We start from the raw sequence: 14658 nt of genomic DNA on the forward strand, positions 1-14658 counted from the left end.
CCTTTCTTCCTCTCCCTCCTTTCCTTCCTTCCTTCCTCTCTCCCTCCCTTCCTCTCCCTGCTTTCCTTCCTTCCTTCCTCCTTCCTTCCTCTCTCCCTCCCTCCCTTCCTCTCCCTGCTTTCCTTCCTTCCTTCCTCCTTCCTTCCTCTCTCCCTCCCTCCCCTCCTCTCCCTCCTTTCCTTCTTTCCTTCCTTCCTCTCTCCCTCCCTCCCTTCCTCTCCCTCCTTTCCTTCCTTCCTCTTCCCTCCGTTCCTTCCCTCCTTCCTTCCTCCCTCCCTCTCTCCCTCCATTCCCCTTCCTTCCTTCCTTTTTCTTTCTTTTCTTTCTTTCTTTCTTCCTTCCTTCCTTTCTTTCCTTCCTCTTTGTTTCTTTCTTTTCTTTCTCTCTCTCTCTCTCCCTCCCTCCCTTCCTCTCCCTCCTTTCCTTCCTTCATCTTCCCTCCTTTCCTTCCTTCCTCTTCCCTCCTTTCCTTCCCTCCTTCCTTCCTCCCTCCCTCTCTCCCTCCATTCCCCTTCCTTCCTTCCTTCCTTTCTCTTTCTTTCTTTTCTTTCTTTCTCTTTCTTTCTTTCCTCTTTCTTTCTTTCCTTCCTCTTTCTTTCTTTCCTTTCTCCCTCTCTCTCTCTCTCCCTCCCTCCTTCTCTCTCTCTTTCTTTTTCTCTCTTTCTTTCTTTCTTACGACAAGGTTTTAGTCCTCACTCTGTCACCGAGGCTAGGGTACAGCAGTGTGATCATGGCTCACCATAGCCTCAACCTCCTTGGGTTCAAGGGAGCCTCCCTCCTCAGCTTCCCCAGTAGCTGGAACCACAGTCACGAGCCACCATGCCTGGCTAATTTTTTGTATTTTTTGTAGAGATGGGGTTTCACGTTGTTGCCCAGGCTGGTCTCAAACTCCTGGGCTCAAGCAGTCCTCTTTCCTTGGCCTCCCAAAGTGCTGGGATTACAGCCATGAGCCACCGCACCTAGCCAATTGCAAAGTTTCTAAAGTAAGAAATGGGATTCTATTCCATCCCCAACTAATTGTCCCCAACCACTGGTAGCAGCCTGGTTTGTCTCTGCTTCGACAAACACAGAGGTCTAAGCTCACACTCCCAAAGTTACACTCACATGTCTACAGTTTGGCTTTTTGTCTTTTACTTTTTTAAAAATTTATTTTCTATTTTTTTTTCCCCATGACATGGCTCCAGGAGGTTCTGAGAACATGTCCCCTGCAGTTTGGCTTTTAATCTTATGATTGCAAAGCTGGGATCATGCTGCAGACACCACTCTGCAACGTATCCTTCCCACCAACCCAGCGCCCACACAACCCCCTCAGTGTGGGCCATCTTTCCCATTCGGGACACACAGCACAGTCTCTTTCTTCTCTCATCACCTCACAGGCCGGAACAGAGGGCCAGAGAGGCGGAGTCCTGCAATTTACCTGCTCAGTCTCCCATCACAGGACTCTGGATAAGTCACTCCTCTCCCAGAGCCTCAGTTTCCCTGCAGGAAAGAGGAGGTGCTCAGAGACAAGGTGGATGAAACAATTTCTGGGCTTCTTGTATCTCAAAAGAAATCCTCTTCCTGTGGCCAGGCACGGTGGCTCACGCCTGTAATCCCAGCACTTTGGGAGGCTGAGGCAGGTGGATCACCTGAGGTCAGGAGATCCCTGTCAGGAGATCCACGACCACCATGGAGAAACCCCGTCTCTACTAAAAATACAAAATTAACCGGGCGTGGTGGCGCATGCCTGTAATCCCAGCTACTCAGGAGGCTGAGGCAGGAGAATCGCTTGAACCCGGGAGGTGGAGGTTGCGGTGAGCTGAGATTGGGCCACTGCACTCCAGCCTGGGCAACAAGAGCAAAACTGTCTCACAAAAAAAGAAATCCTCTTCCCCTGTCAGGCCTTACTAGCAGCACCCTAGGGGCAGCCTAGAAGGGGCAGGTTCCTGGGGCTGGTTCTGACCCACATCACATTAATGATGTCACCCAAGTCCATTCCCATGGGACCAGGCCACTGGGACAAAGGGCCAGGTCTCCGGTCTTCCGTGTCCTACCTCTACCTCCTTTGCTTCCTCCAAAGTGCCCAGAGAAATGCACATGGCCCACGGCTGCTGCCTTCTGAGGTCACCTGGCCATGCCCCAAGTAGTCTGGGAACCCATGACGAGCCTGGAGAATCCTCACTCTCTCACCTCCCCCTCCATTCCTCAGGGGAACAAGGACTCCAAAAGAGCCATCGGATAAACCTGGGTTTGGATCCAGGCTTTCTACCTTGGACAAGTTACCTAAACCTCCTGCATCTCAGTTTCTTCTTTGTCAAATGGGGACAATACTTCTTTCTTTAAAGGCTTTACTTTGAGGATGAGGTGAGAGGGAAGCCATCCTCCTCTGTACCCCGCAAGGATCACCTGCCAGTGAGATCCAGCTATTATCACCTCTGGTGATGTTGATCACCAACAAGCCAAGGACCCCTGTTACTGAGCTCTAACCAGACCCTCCCTCTAGTATCCAACACATACTCTCAAGGGAAACAGAAATCACACAGAGGAGGCCAGGCGGGCACAGTGGCTCACGCCTGTAATCCTAGCACTTTGGGAGGCAGAGGCAGGTGGATCACCTGAGGTCAGGAGTTTGAGACCAGCCTGGCCGACATGGTGAAACCTGTCTCTACTAAAAACACAAAAATTAGCTGGGCATGGTGGCACACACTTGTAATCCCAGCTACTCAGGAGGCTGAGGCAGGAGAATTGCTTGAACCCGGGAGGTGAAGGTTGCAGTAAGCCAAGATCATGCCATTGCACTCAAGCCTGGGCAACAAGAGTGAAACTCTGTCTCAAAAAAAAAAAAAAGAAATCACATAGAGGAAATAAATTGGCTGGCTCTATTCTCAACCTCAGCTCCGCCGCTCCACTGGCTAACTCAGAGGACAGCCCAAGTCCAGCCATGACCCACTGTCCAGCCTCCTTTCCTGCAGGGAACCAGCTTGGGTTTCCAGGAAACACACTGGCCCGAAGTCTTACTCCCAGTCCTGGCACTCACTTGCTATGTAGCTTCAGTTACTTCCCCACTTTGACCACATCTGCGGCTCCTCCTGCACTCCAACCCCAAACCCCAGGGCATCTCCAGCTCTGAGCAGGAGGTCTGGAACATAATAGGTGCTAAATGAATGCAGTACAAATAGTTGCCTTTTTTTTTTTTTTTTTTTTTGAGACATGGTCTCTGTCGCTCAGGCTGGAGTGCAGTAGCGTGATCATAGCTCACTACAGCCTCAACCTCCTGGGCTGAAGCAATCCTTCCACCTCAGCATCCTGAGTAGCTGGGACTACAGCTGCGCATCACCACGCCTGGGTAATTTTTAATTATTTTTTGTAGAGATGGGGTCTTGCTATGTTGCCCAGGCTAGTGGTTGCTTTTTTAAATTTTGCTTTGTTTTGTTTTCACTCAAATGCCTCTAGTAGAATGTCAATATAATGCAGGTTTCCCCAGAACATTAAAGTTTTGAAACAAATCTGGGGCAAGTTTTCACACAAACAGCCTCTTAATTTTAAAGACTTGGCAAAGTTGACAATCTACAGGACCATGGGACCACCTTTTTCCTCCCAACACCCCACAGTCCTGAGTAGCTCCCACCTGCCCCCTTCTGTGTAAGTTGTGGCTGGCTTACCACCTCCAAGAACCTCTGAGCTTCTGCGATGTTAAATGCTTTGGTGAAACCATGAGTGCAGATGAGGAGAGTGTGAAGACATTTCCTGCTGTATTAAAATAGTGAGTTCATCTAGAAGGCTACATCCTGGATCTGATTTTAATTGTGATGAAAATAGTCTTTATTAAAAGCAAAAGCTCTCCAGGAACTTCATCTCAAAGGAAGAATCAGGACTCGGGGCTTAAAGCCGCAAACATTGCCTCGTTGTGAGGCCAGGTACAAATGTTGGTGGAGGTTTAACTGGTGAGGAATTTTTATCATGATCATTGTTTGGTTAGTGGTCTAGTTTTGATGTTCTATAGATTTTTTTTTTTTTTTTTTTTTGAGACGGAGTTTTGTGCTTGTCGCCCAGGCTGGAGTGCAATGGCGCGATCTTGGCTCACTGCAACCTCCACCTCCCAGGTTCAAGCGATTCTCCTGCCTCAGCCTCCTGAGTAGCTGGGATTACAGGCACCCACCACCACGCCTGGCTAATTTTTGTATACTTAGCAGACACCGGGTTTCACCATGTTGGCCAGGCTGGTCTCGAACTCCTGACCTCAGGTGATCCACCAACCTCGGCCTTCCAAAGTGATGGGATTACATGCATGAGCCACCATGCCCAGCCAGTTCCATCAATCTTGAGGGGTCTTTCCCAGCCTCACTTTCTCATAAGCCCTGTAAGCTGTGGTGCATGCTTTTGCAGAGCAGAGAGCATCAGGAACATGCATATGATGTCAGATCAGAAACTGTACTGATTGCTGTACTGATTGTTGCTATTGAATGCATGCACCCAGGTCTGTGTTTGTGCCCTTTCCTCTTCCAGGAACACTTGATTCCATCACCTGGAAAAATCTAGGTGATATGGTTTGGCTCTGTGTCCCTGCCCAAATCTCATCTGGATTTGTAATCCCTACATGTCAAGGGAGGGAGGTGATTGGATCATGGGGACAGTTTCCCTCATGCTGTTCTCATGATAATGAGTGACTTCTCAGAGATTTGATGGTTTTATAAATGTTTGGAAGTTCCCCTTTTGCTCTTCTCTCTCCTGCCGCCTTGTGAAGAAGATGCCTGCTTCCCTTTCCACCATGATTGTAAGTTTCTTGAGGCCTCCCCAGCCACTTGGAAACTGAGTCAATTAAACCTCTTCATTTTGTTTTATTTTATTATATTTTTTGAGGCAGAGTTTCACTCTTGTTGCCCAGGCTGGAGTGCATTGGCACGATCTCGGCTCACTGCAACCTCCACCTCCTGGGTTCAAGCGATTCTCCTGCCTCAGCCTCCCGAGTAGCTGGGATTACAGGCATACACCACCATGCCCAGCTAATTTTGTATTTTTGGTAGAGACGGGGTTTCTCTATGTTGGTCAGGCTGGTCTGAAACTCCTGACCTCAGGTGATCCGCCCACCTCAGCCTCCCAAAGTGCTGGGATTACAGGCGTGAGCTACCGCGCCCGGCCTTCTTCGTCTTCTTCTTCTTTTTCAGATAGAGTCTGGCTCTGTCACCCAGGCTGGAGTGTAGTGGTGCAATCTCCACTCACTGCAACCTCCACCTTCTGGGTGCAAGCAGTTCTCCCACCTCAGCCTCCCAAGTAGCTGGGACTACAGGTGTTCACCACCACGGCTGGCTAATTTTTGTATTTTTTGTAGAGATGGTGTTTCATCATGTTGCCCAGCCTGGTCTTGAACTCCTGAGCTCAAGAAATCCACCCATCTTGACTCCCAAAGTGTTGGAATTACAGGCGTGAGCCTGGCCCAAAGTGACATACGCCTCTTTATCATCTGTTTCTTTTGAGGAGGGACAGAATTTTTATCTTGTCACGTAGGTAGGGAAACTAAGGCCAAGACAGAGATAAGGACTTGCTCAAGATCACACAACAAGTCAGTGAAGAAACTAAGGCTCAAAAACATGTTCAGGGAAGCTCCTGACAAACTGACTCTCTAGCAGGTAACAACCATACACTCTGTACAAAATACATAACAATGACTTCAGGGCTTGGGAGAGTAAACAGAGGCAGGAAAACTTTGAGAGGAGTCACAGTATAAAGGAAACAATGGGCACAGGTGAATTCTCCATTTTTTAGCTTTTTGTTCAGGGCACCTGAACATGTAGTCATGGCACTGCCCAAAGTAGCTAAAACTCAGGCCACCATCTTCTGCCCTGAGGAAACCAGAGGACAGAGGTCAGGGCAACCACAACTGCTGGAGAGGAAGGGGAAATTGTTCCCCAAAGAAGGGAAACTCTAAATCCTGTGTATAATCTTGACACCAGCATCTGACTGATCCTGAACCACACACACATGAAGCACACTAGAAGTTGTCCGAGGCCAAGTGCGGTGGCTCACACCTATAATCCTAGCACTTTGGAGGCCAAGGCAGGTGAATCATAAGGTCAGGAGTGCCAGACCAGCCTGGCCAACATGGTGAAACCCCGTCTCTACTAAAAATACGAATATTAGCTGAGCGTGGTGGCAGGTGCCTGTAATCCCAGCAACTTGGGAGGCTGAGGCAGGAGAATCACTTGAACCTGGGAGGCGGAGGTTGCAGTGAGCCAAGATTGCACCGCTGCACTCCAGCCTGGGTGACAAAGCAAGACTCTGCCTCAAAAAAAAAAGAACAAAAATTGTCTGAAGTGAGATTTTAGCTGCCTCTCATCACAGATGAGGCAGAGTGTGTCATTCATCTCTATCCAAATTAATTGTCTGCTAAAGCAAAACATCAAATCATTGGAGGAATATAACAGAATCCATAGTCTCTTCAATTTAACATTCATAATTCCAGGTTATAATTAGAAAATTACTCGTTTGGCCAGGCACAGTGGCTCATGCCTATAATCTCAGCACTTTGGGAGGCCAAGGTGGGTGGATCACTTGAGGTCAGGAGTTTGAGACCAGCCTGGCCAATATGGCAAAACCCTATCTGTACTAAAAATACAAAAATTAGCTAGGCGTGGTGGTGCATGCCTGTAATCCCAGCTACTTGGAAGGCTGAGGCACGAGAATCGCTTGAACCCAGGAGGTAGAGGTTGCAGTGAGCCAAGATCGCACCACTGCACTCCAGCCTGGGTGATAAAATGAGACTGTCTCAAAAAACAAAACCAAAAAACAAAACAAAACAAAAAATGGAATGGCTAAAATGTTCCCAAATTTGGTGAAAGAGAAATTTACATGTCTAAGTTCTGTGAACCCCAAATGGAATAAATATAAGGCAGTCTTGGCTGATTGTGGTGGCTCATGCCTGTAATCCCAGCACTTTGGGAGGCCGAGGTGGGCAGATCACGAGGCCTGGGGTTCGAGACCAGCCTGGCCAATATTGTGAAACCCCATCTCTCCTAAAAATACAAAAATTAGCTTGGCATGGTGGCACGTGCCTGTAATCCCAACTACTCAGGAGGTTGAGGCAGAAGAATAGTGTGAACCTGGGAGACGAGGTTGCGGTGAGCCGAGATCACACCATTGCACTCCAGCTTGGGCAACAGACCAAGACTCTCAAAAAAAAAAAAAAAAAAAAAATCTCACCTAGGCCCTAGAAAAACTGCTGAAAACCAAAGATAAAGAGAAAATCTTGAAAGCAGCTAGAGCAAAACAACATATTATATATAAGGAACAATGATGCCAAGAGCAGATAATGTCATATCAGAAACTATAGAAGCTAGAAAACTGCAGAACCACATCTTTAAAAGTCAAAGAGAAAAACCCCCAGCAATCCAAAATTCTATATGCAGAAAAGATATCTTTCAAAAAGGAAGGGAAAATAGTGACATTTCTAGATAAAGTAAAACCAAGACAACTTATTACCTCCAGAAATGTACTATAAGAAATGCATTCCCGGCCGGGCGCGGTGGCTCACAGCTGTAATCCCAGCACTTTGCGAGGCCGAGGCGTGCGGATCACAAGGTCAGGAGATGGAGACCATCCTGGCTAACATGGTGAAACCCTGCCTCTACTAAAAATACAAAAAATTAGCCGGGCATGGTGGCGGGTGCCTGTAGTCCCAGCTACTCGGGAGGCTGAGGTGGAAGAATGGTGTGAACCTGGAAGGTGAAGCCTGCAGTGAGCAGAGATCACGCCACTGCACTCCAGCCTGGGCTACAGAGCGAGACCCCATCTCAGAAAAAAAAAAAAAAAAAAAAAAAAGAAAGAAAGCATTCCCAACAACTGCAAAACACACATTCTTCTCATCAGCACATGGAACATTCTCCAAGATAGACCATGTAATAGGGCACAAAACAAGTCTCAATAAATTTAAGAAAATCAAAATCATATCAAGTATCTTCTCAGACCGCAGTGGAATAAAACTGGAAATCAACTCCAAAGGAACCCTCAAAACTATACAAATACATAGAAATTAAATAATCTGCTCCTGAATGATTTTTGGGTAGACAATAAAATCAAGATGAAAATTTAAAAAATTCTTCAAAATGAATGATGTTAGTGACATAACTTACCAAAACCTCTGGGATACAGCAATGTGGCGGCAAGAAGGAAATTCACAGCATTAAATGCTTACATCAAAAAGTCTGAAAGAGCACAAATGGTCACACCTTAAGGAATTGGAGAAACAAGAACAAACTAAACCCAAACCCAGCAGCAGAAAAAAAAATTAACAAAGATCAGAGCAGAACCAAATGAAATTGAAACAAACAAAATACAAAAGATAAATGAAACAAAAAGCTGGTTCTGTAAAAAGATAAATAAAAGTGATAGACCTTTAGCAAAATTAACCCAGAAGAGACATATAACAAATCAGTTCAATTAGAAGTGAAACTGGAGATGTTACAACCGATGCCACAGAAATACAAAAGATCACTCAAGGCTACTATGAACACCCTTATGTGCACAAACTAGAAAATCTGGAGGAGGCTGGGCATGGTGGCTCATTCCTGTAATCCCAGCACTTTGGGACGCTGAGGCGGGCGGATCACCTGACGTTGGGAGTTCGAGATCAGTCTGACCAACATGGAGAAACCCCATCTTTACTAAAAATACAAAATTAGCTGGGCGTGGTGGCACCTGCCTGTAATCCCAGCTACTCCGGAGGCTGAGGCAGGAGAATCACTTGAACCTGGGAGGTGGAGGTTGCAGTGTGCCGAGATCACACCACTGCACTCCAGCCTGGGCAACAACAGTGAAACTCCATCTCAAAAAAAAAAAAGAATGATACATCGGACTCTGGGGACTCACGGGGAAGGTTGGAAAGGCCAGGTATGTGGGATGGTATTGGTGAGGACACATACAGAGACACAGAGAAGGAGCATCCTAGGGGGCGTGGGGAAGCTATGCACATTTCAAAGTGTTAATAGAGCACAAGGCAGAGGCTGGGACAGGGGGAGGATGAACTTGGAGAAGCCGTGATTGGAAGCCTGTGTCCCATGGCATTGTCATCTGTGTGTGTGCCCCATCTTGACTTTGAGCTCCACACAGGACAGGACTCTGACTCATCTTTGTTATAGAACTCAGCGAGCGCAAGGCACAAAGGAGAAGGGGTGTCAATGAGTGCTTCATAAATGAATGATTGGATGAATGAATGAATCATCTGTTTCTCCACTTCCAGTCTGTGATCTCCCGCCAACATTCCCTCCCATTTACCCCTCATTAAACTCTTTTTGCAGCAGCACTTTCTCTTAGTTCTTCTTGTCACTTGCTAGACTTCGGCTTTGTGACCTTTGGGTCAGACACCATGATGAGAGAGATGCAGATCGCAACTGAGTGTCATTTAAATATTCAGAAGAGCTGAGGCTCCGCAGCCTGGATGAATATGCAGATAATTCAGAAAACGCTGGAGCAATAGACTTGTTGAATTCAAACTCGAGGTGGAGCAGATGAGGGTACAGCTCGGCTTAGGTGACCCATCGTCCCCATCAGCTGCTCCTTCCCAAAGCTGTGGCTCCCTCGGCCTTTGAGCTTTCAAGCCTCAGCCACATGTGTTGCTTCAGTGGCAGCTGGAACATTCCTCCCTGCATCCTGCCCCTCAGAGGCTTATCTCACCCCACAGGGCCCTGCTCCATCTCAGTCTTGGATGGGGTTAACAGTGTTTTCTGGATCAAAGTAGCTTCTTTCCTTGTGCTGTATTTAAACTTTGTGGCGTAGGCATCAGTTTCCCTAATGCCTCTGTTATCCATCTTGCAGGTCTACAGTATTAAGAGACAGAAAGTCAAGAAGTTCTGGACCTGCCAGGAATTCCCACTGTGGAAACAAATCCACCCTCCTTACTTCCTGGAGAGGGGCAATTCCATCAGGAAGGTCTTCCATGAGCCTTACATCAGACTTTGGCCTGAACTCCACCCACAGCTCCCCTGTCTGAGCATGCCCCTGTCTGAGCGTGTCCCATTTTCTCTGGACCTCTTTCATCTCCAGTCCCAGACCAGCATCCTCCTGCATGTGCTTCTGAAAGTACAGGCCACTCCTGCATCCCTTCTACTCCTGGGTCGCCAGGAAACTCACGGATCCACTTTTGACACAGTCTGTTCTGCTTTCCCTTCTCAAATCTGCCCAGATCTCAGCTGTCCCCCATGGTCCTTATCAAACTCCCATCTACAGCCTCTAGAAAGTGCCTTCTGATCATTTCCTCTATCACAGCCCCTGAATGGCAGTCACATGTACCCTTCATCTGTTTGGCTCTTGCCCCCTGCCAGACCCAGCAGCACTTCCATGCCCCTGTCTTTCTGGATCTCAGCTCAAGAGGAGTTTGAGGTGGGTAGCTTGATTTTTGCCCGTCACTCTGTCCTGTCTGGATGGCATGCCTCACCTTGTCTTCCCAGGAAATCCCCTCATTCAATCCACATATTGCTTTTCCATGTACCAATATTAGATTTTCCCAGTGATTCTTTTCTGATAGTAAGTCCCAAATCTGTCTTTTAGCCAATCTTATCCCTCCCTGATCCTCTGAGCAAGCAGATTCCTAGATACGGACCTTTTAAATGCTTCTTCGCTTCTGAGCTTTTAATAATCCCCCTGAGATTATTGACTAGCTAAAGGATGGTGGAGACAGAACAGCACTTAACTGATAAAGGCCCTCATCCTCCTGGTCTGTCGCTCTCACATCCCACCATTCCCTGGGGTACCCCCTGGAGGCCAGCACACGACCTCTCCAGATCCCTGTTGACACCACGTGCTGGGGAAAGGGCAGCTCCAGTATCCCATGGACATCAGTCTGAAAGGTTGGCCCCAATCTGGTTCCTTCCTTGATGGAGGACGACATTAAAAGAAGACAAAGGAGAGAATTTGGGGTGACTGATCTATTGCTGCTTAGGCAAATCTCACACCTCAGGGTCCCTAGCTCTTGTAGAACACCACAGAGATTTTCCAGTTCAAGGTTTTGTCTATCACACGATGGGAGAAAGCTGGCAAGAAGAAAACAAGCTGTGGGAATCGACAACTGTTTTACTCACCAAAGATTAGGACGCCTGAATAACAACATCACCTCTTTTGAGTACAGCCTCACATAGAACTGAACTGAATAGAAATCATCTCGTTTTACAATCATCAGACATCCGACTTTGCCCCAGTCCTGGCTGCTGCACCCTCACTACGAGCCCTGGATCGCCACATCATCCCTTGGTTCCCAAATCCTAGCCCATGGGTATGCATTTCTTATCCTAAGAGTCACCCTACTATGTGAGGGTTCTGGGAGCAGCTTTGTTCCTGGGAATCTGCAGGCACCTTCCTGCCTTCCTGCTGTGGTCGCCAGGCACAAGGAAAGAAAGAAGGGACTCGCTTATTATATTAGGGAAAACATGCGATGAATTCGCTTCTAACCCTGGTGCAGAAATTCTCCTAATGAGTCCTGGGGTGAAATGCAGGCCTGGAAGCGAGGTGAGGCTCCTCCCCACCAGCGCCTAAAAAGCTGGCTCCCTGGAGCCACAGGATTTTTCCAATCAGCCATGGGACCAGGGCAGCCCGCCAGCCTCCCCAGCTGCCAGACGCTGGTAGAGACCTGAGACAGAGGGCAGGTGAATGGAGCGGGAGAGGAGGAGAGAAGGGACACCAGATGGGGTCTGAGAAAGAAAGAAGGAAGAAAAAAAGATACCTTGATGGGGAAGGGGAAAGCCTTAATCTGCTTCTCAATCACGAAGTAGGTCTGCTTCTCAATCACGAAGTAGGGAGTGAAAAGCACAGGTGGGGCTTTTAAGGCTCAAACACTCCACCCACCAGGACACTGCAGACCCCATGACTGCAGAGCCTGGCTCTGCAGAGAGCAGCTAGGGAGGCACTAGTAAGGGAGGTGGGCAGGGGGCAGAGGCCCCTTTCCCCCACTGCTCCCACGGGCATGAGGAGGGGGCTTCTGAAAAGGCCCAGGTTAGGGGGCCTGCCTGCTCAGCTCATGTCCCCCTGGTGTGACAGTGTCTTCTTTACTCTGTCCCCTAGCCATGACCAATGTCTCAGAGGCCCCCTGGGACCCATCTGAGTCTCTCCCCTGGAAATTGGAAGACCCGAAAGAAAACTCTTGGAGGCAGCAGGCAGTGGAGCTGAGGACTTGAGAGTAGCTCATTCCCTACCACTGAGAGCCCTGAGGCTTGCTGGGTCCCTGGTCTTCCCTAAGCCTGTTTTTAAAAAATGTGCACGCACACACACACACCCATGGACTTCTTTAATTCTGTGAGCTTTCTCTCTGGATCATTCAAATATATGCCTCTACTCTTGAGGTAGCCAGAAGATTTTTTAAAGATTTTTGATTTGTTTTTGTTCTTGCATTTGCTTTTGTCTTGGTTTTGCTTTGCTGTGTTCTACTTGCATCGAAAGGGTCCTACCTAATAGAAAAATTGGCACCAAAGTGTTGGTTGCAGACCACAAACCCCCAGGATAATTGGTACAGGTGGAATCATCTTTTGTGTTGAGAGGTGGACAGAGCAATGGTGAACCCTTCTCACCCCCCTCATTCTGGGGAGCACCTGCTGTCAGCTTGTGGAAAGCGGGCAAGGAATGCTGGGACATGAAGCAGGACCACTCACTTTGGACAAATGCCTTTGACATTTTTCCTGAAGGCGTCCAATAAATTGTGGCTGTTGATATTTTTGGCTGGCTGTCTTATGAAAAGCAAATTCAGAAACCGTTTCTATAGGTTTCTGGTTATGTGATGAATTTCATCCTCACTAGATCTTCTAAGCGCACGAGGGCCCTGATGGGGAGAGAGTGGTGTGCTAGTTCCTCTCCTGCTGTAACAAAGCCCTACAGACACAGTAGCTTAAACCAACACAAAGTTGTTCTCTTCCAGTAAAATTCCAAAATTAAGGCGTGGGCAGGGCTGCGTTCCTTGGGGAGGCTCTGGGAGAAGCCATTCCTTTGCCTTTTCCAGCTTTTAGAGGCACCTGCTGTCCTCAGCTCCTGGGTCCTCCCTTCATCTTCAAGCCAGCCTTGTAGCGTCCTCCCATCTCTCTCAGTCTCTTTCCCCTTCCAACACCACATCTCCTCTTCTCCCTCTCACCCTACTGTCTCCGCCTTATAAGGACCCTTGTGGATACCTCGGGCCCACCCAGATAATCCCAGATAACTTCTCATCTCCAGATCCTTGACTGGATCACACCTGTGAGGTCCCTTTTATGATGGAAGGTGACATAATCACAAGTCCTATGGTTAAGACACCCACATCTGTCAGGGGCTGTTATTCAGCCTAACACAAGATGTATTCAGAAAATTGCAGTAGGGATACCTGAGGGGAATTGAAGGATCCCGACTCCAAGCCACATCTAAGGACGCTTCTGAGGTGCAGCTCCCACTGGAGGACTCTGCTCCGTCTCTCTTCCTGTCTGCCGCTGCCCGCCTCTCTGTTTCTAGACAGCCAGTGTTCAAGTCAGTATGGCCTTGAGAGTGAACTGCAGAATGGAAAGGAGATGCTGCAGAAGGAGAAAGAGCTCACTGTCAAAGCTCCAAAGAGCTGAAGGCCATTTATTTGCATGGTGGGGTCTGAGGGAGGTCGGCAAGGAAGGGGAATCATCATTTGGATTCCTTGCCATGGTCATCCTCAGCTGGCACTGTTTGCTCCAGCAGCAGGCCGGGATTCCAGCTGTGCCCAGGGTTGGCCATGCCACCCTCAGCTAAATGCTGATCACTTCTTCGTGACATAAAAAGCCAGAAATTAGTTGGCATGATGAAGAAGAAGGAGGACTCAAAGTGTGTAGGAGGCTGGAATGCTAGATTTGATTTCTCAAGCACTTCCTGCCCATACTGTTTCCTGCCAGGGCCCAAAAGATTTCCCACTCCTTTAACGAGAAAAGTCAATGGATAACCAGGAACTCTCTATAATAGGGGAGGGGCTGGGACTCTGGTCTGTTTAGGGTGGGAGAAATTCCAAGAGGCCGACTGTGGGGGAGGCAGGTAACTGCCAGAAGAAAAGAGAGTGCGGGCGCCAGGTCACTCACCAGGAAGGCGCATGATCATGGCTCAAGGGACATTTGATAGGAACAAGGTTCCAAAATAGAGCTGGAAGACAGTCCACTGACTTTGCAAAACCCCCAATCTGGTGAGTGGATACCTGTCACGGGTCATCATGCTGGATAGTCCCCGCTTGTCACCCAATTCTCAGGCCTGGGTCGGGGGGAGATTACAGGGCACAAGTAATTAGTGAATGTCTATATTCGTTTACCTTTGATTAAGTCCGTCAGGGTCCCACTCTCACCTGGTCATCATTTTTCAAATTCCTGGGTGGATAACTGGAATGCATATTCTTGGAAGCTTCAGATTGTTCACCCAGACCCATGGACGGGGACTATCTCAGTGACATACGCCAGTGGAGGCAATTGGTTTTACATACCTGCCAAATATTTTAATCAAAGTCAACACCAACTTCATGGAGGAGTTACAGAGGGAGTTACAGAGATTTCTGCCATCATCAAGATTTAAAGGGAACAGAAGCAGTGATTCCTGTGACTCAACTGTTCACCTCTCCAGTGTGGCTAGTCGTCAACAGGAAAACAACTGTTTGTTTTCCAACAGCAGAATAAAGTAGGAAGCTCATCAATGGAAGTTGCCATTCCTAAGTTGTTCTTGTTAATGAAGCAAATA

Source organism: Pongo pygmaeus, chromosome 23, assembly GCF_028885625.2.
Source record: "Pongo pygmaeus isolate AG05252 chromosome 23, NHGRI_mPonPyg2-v2.0_pri, whole genome shotgun sequence".
Classification (NCBI taxonomy): Eukaryota; Metazoa; Chordata; class Mammalia; order Primates; family Hominidae; genus Pongo; species Pongo pygmaeus.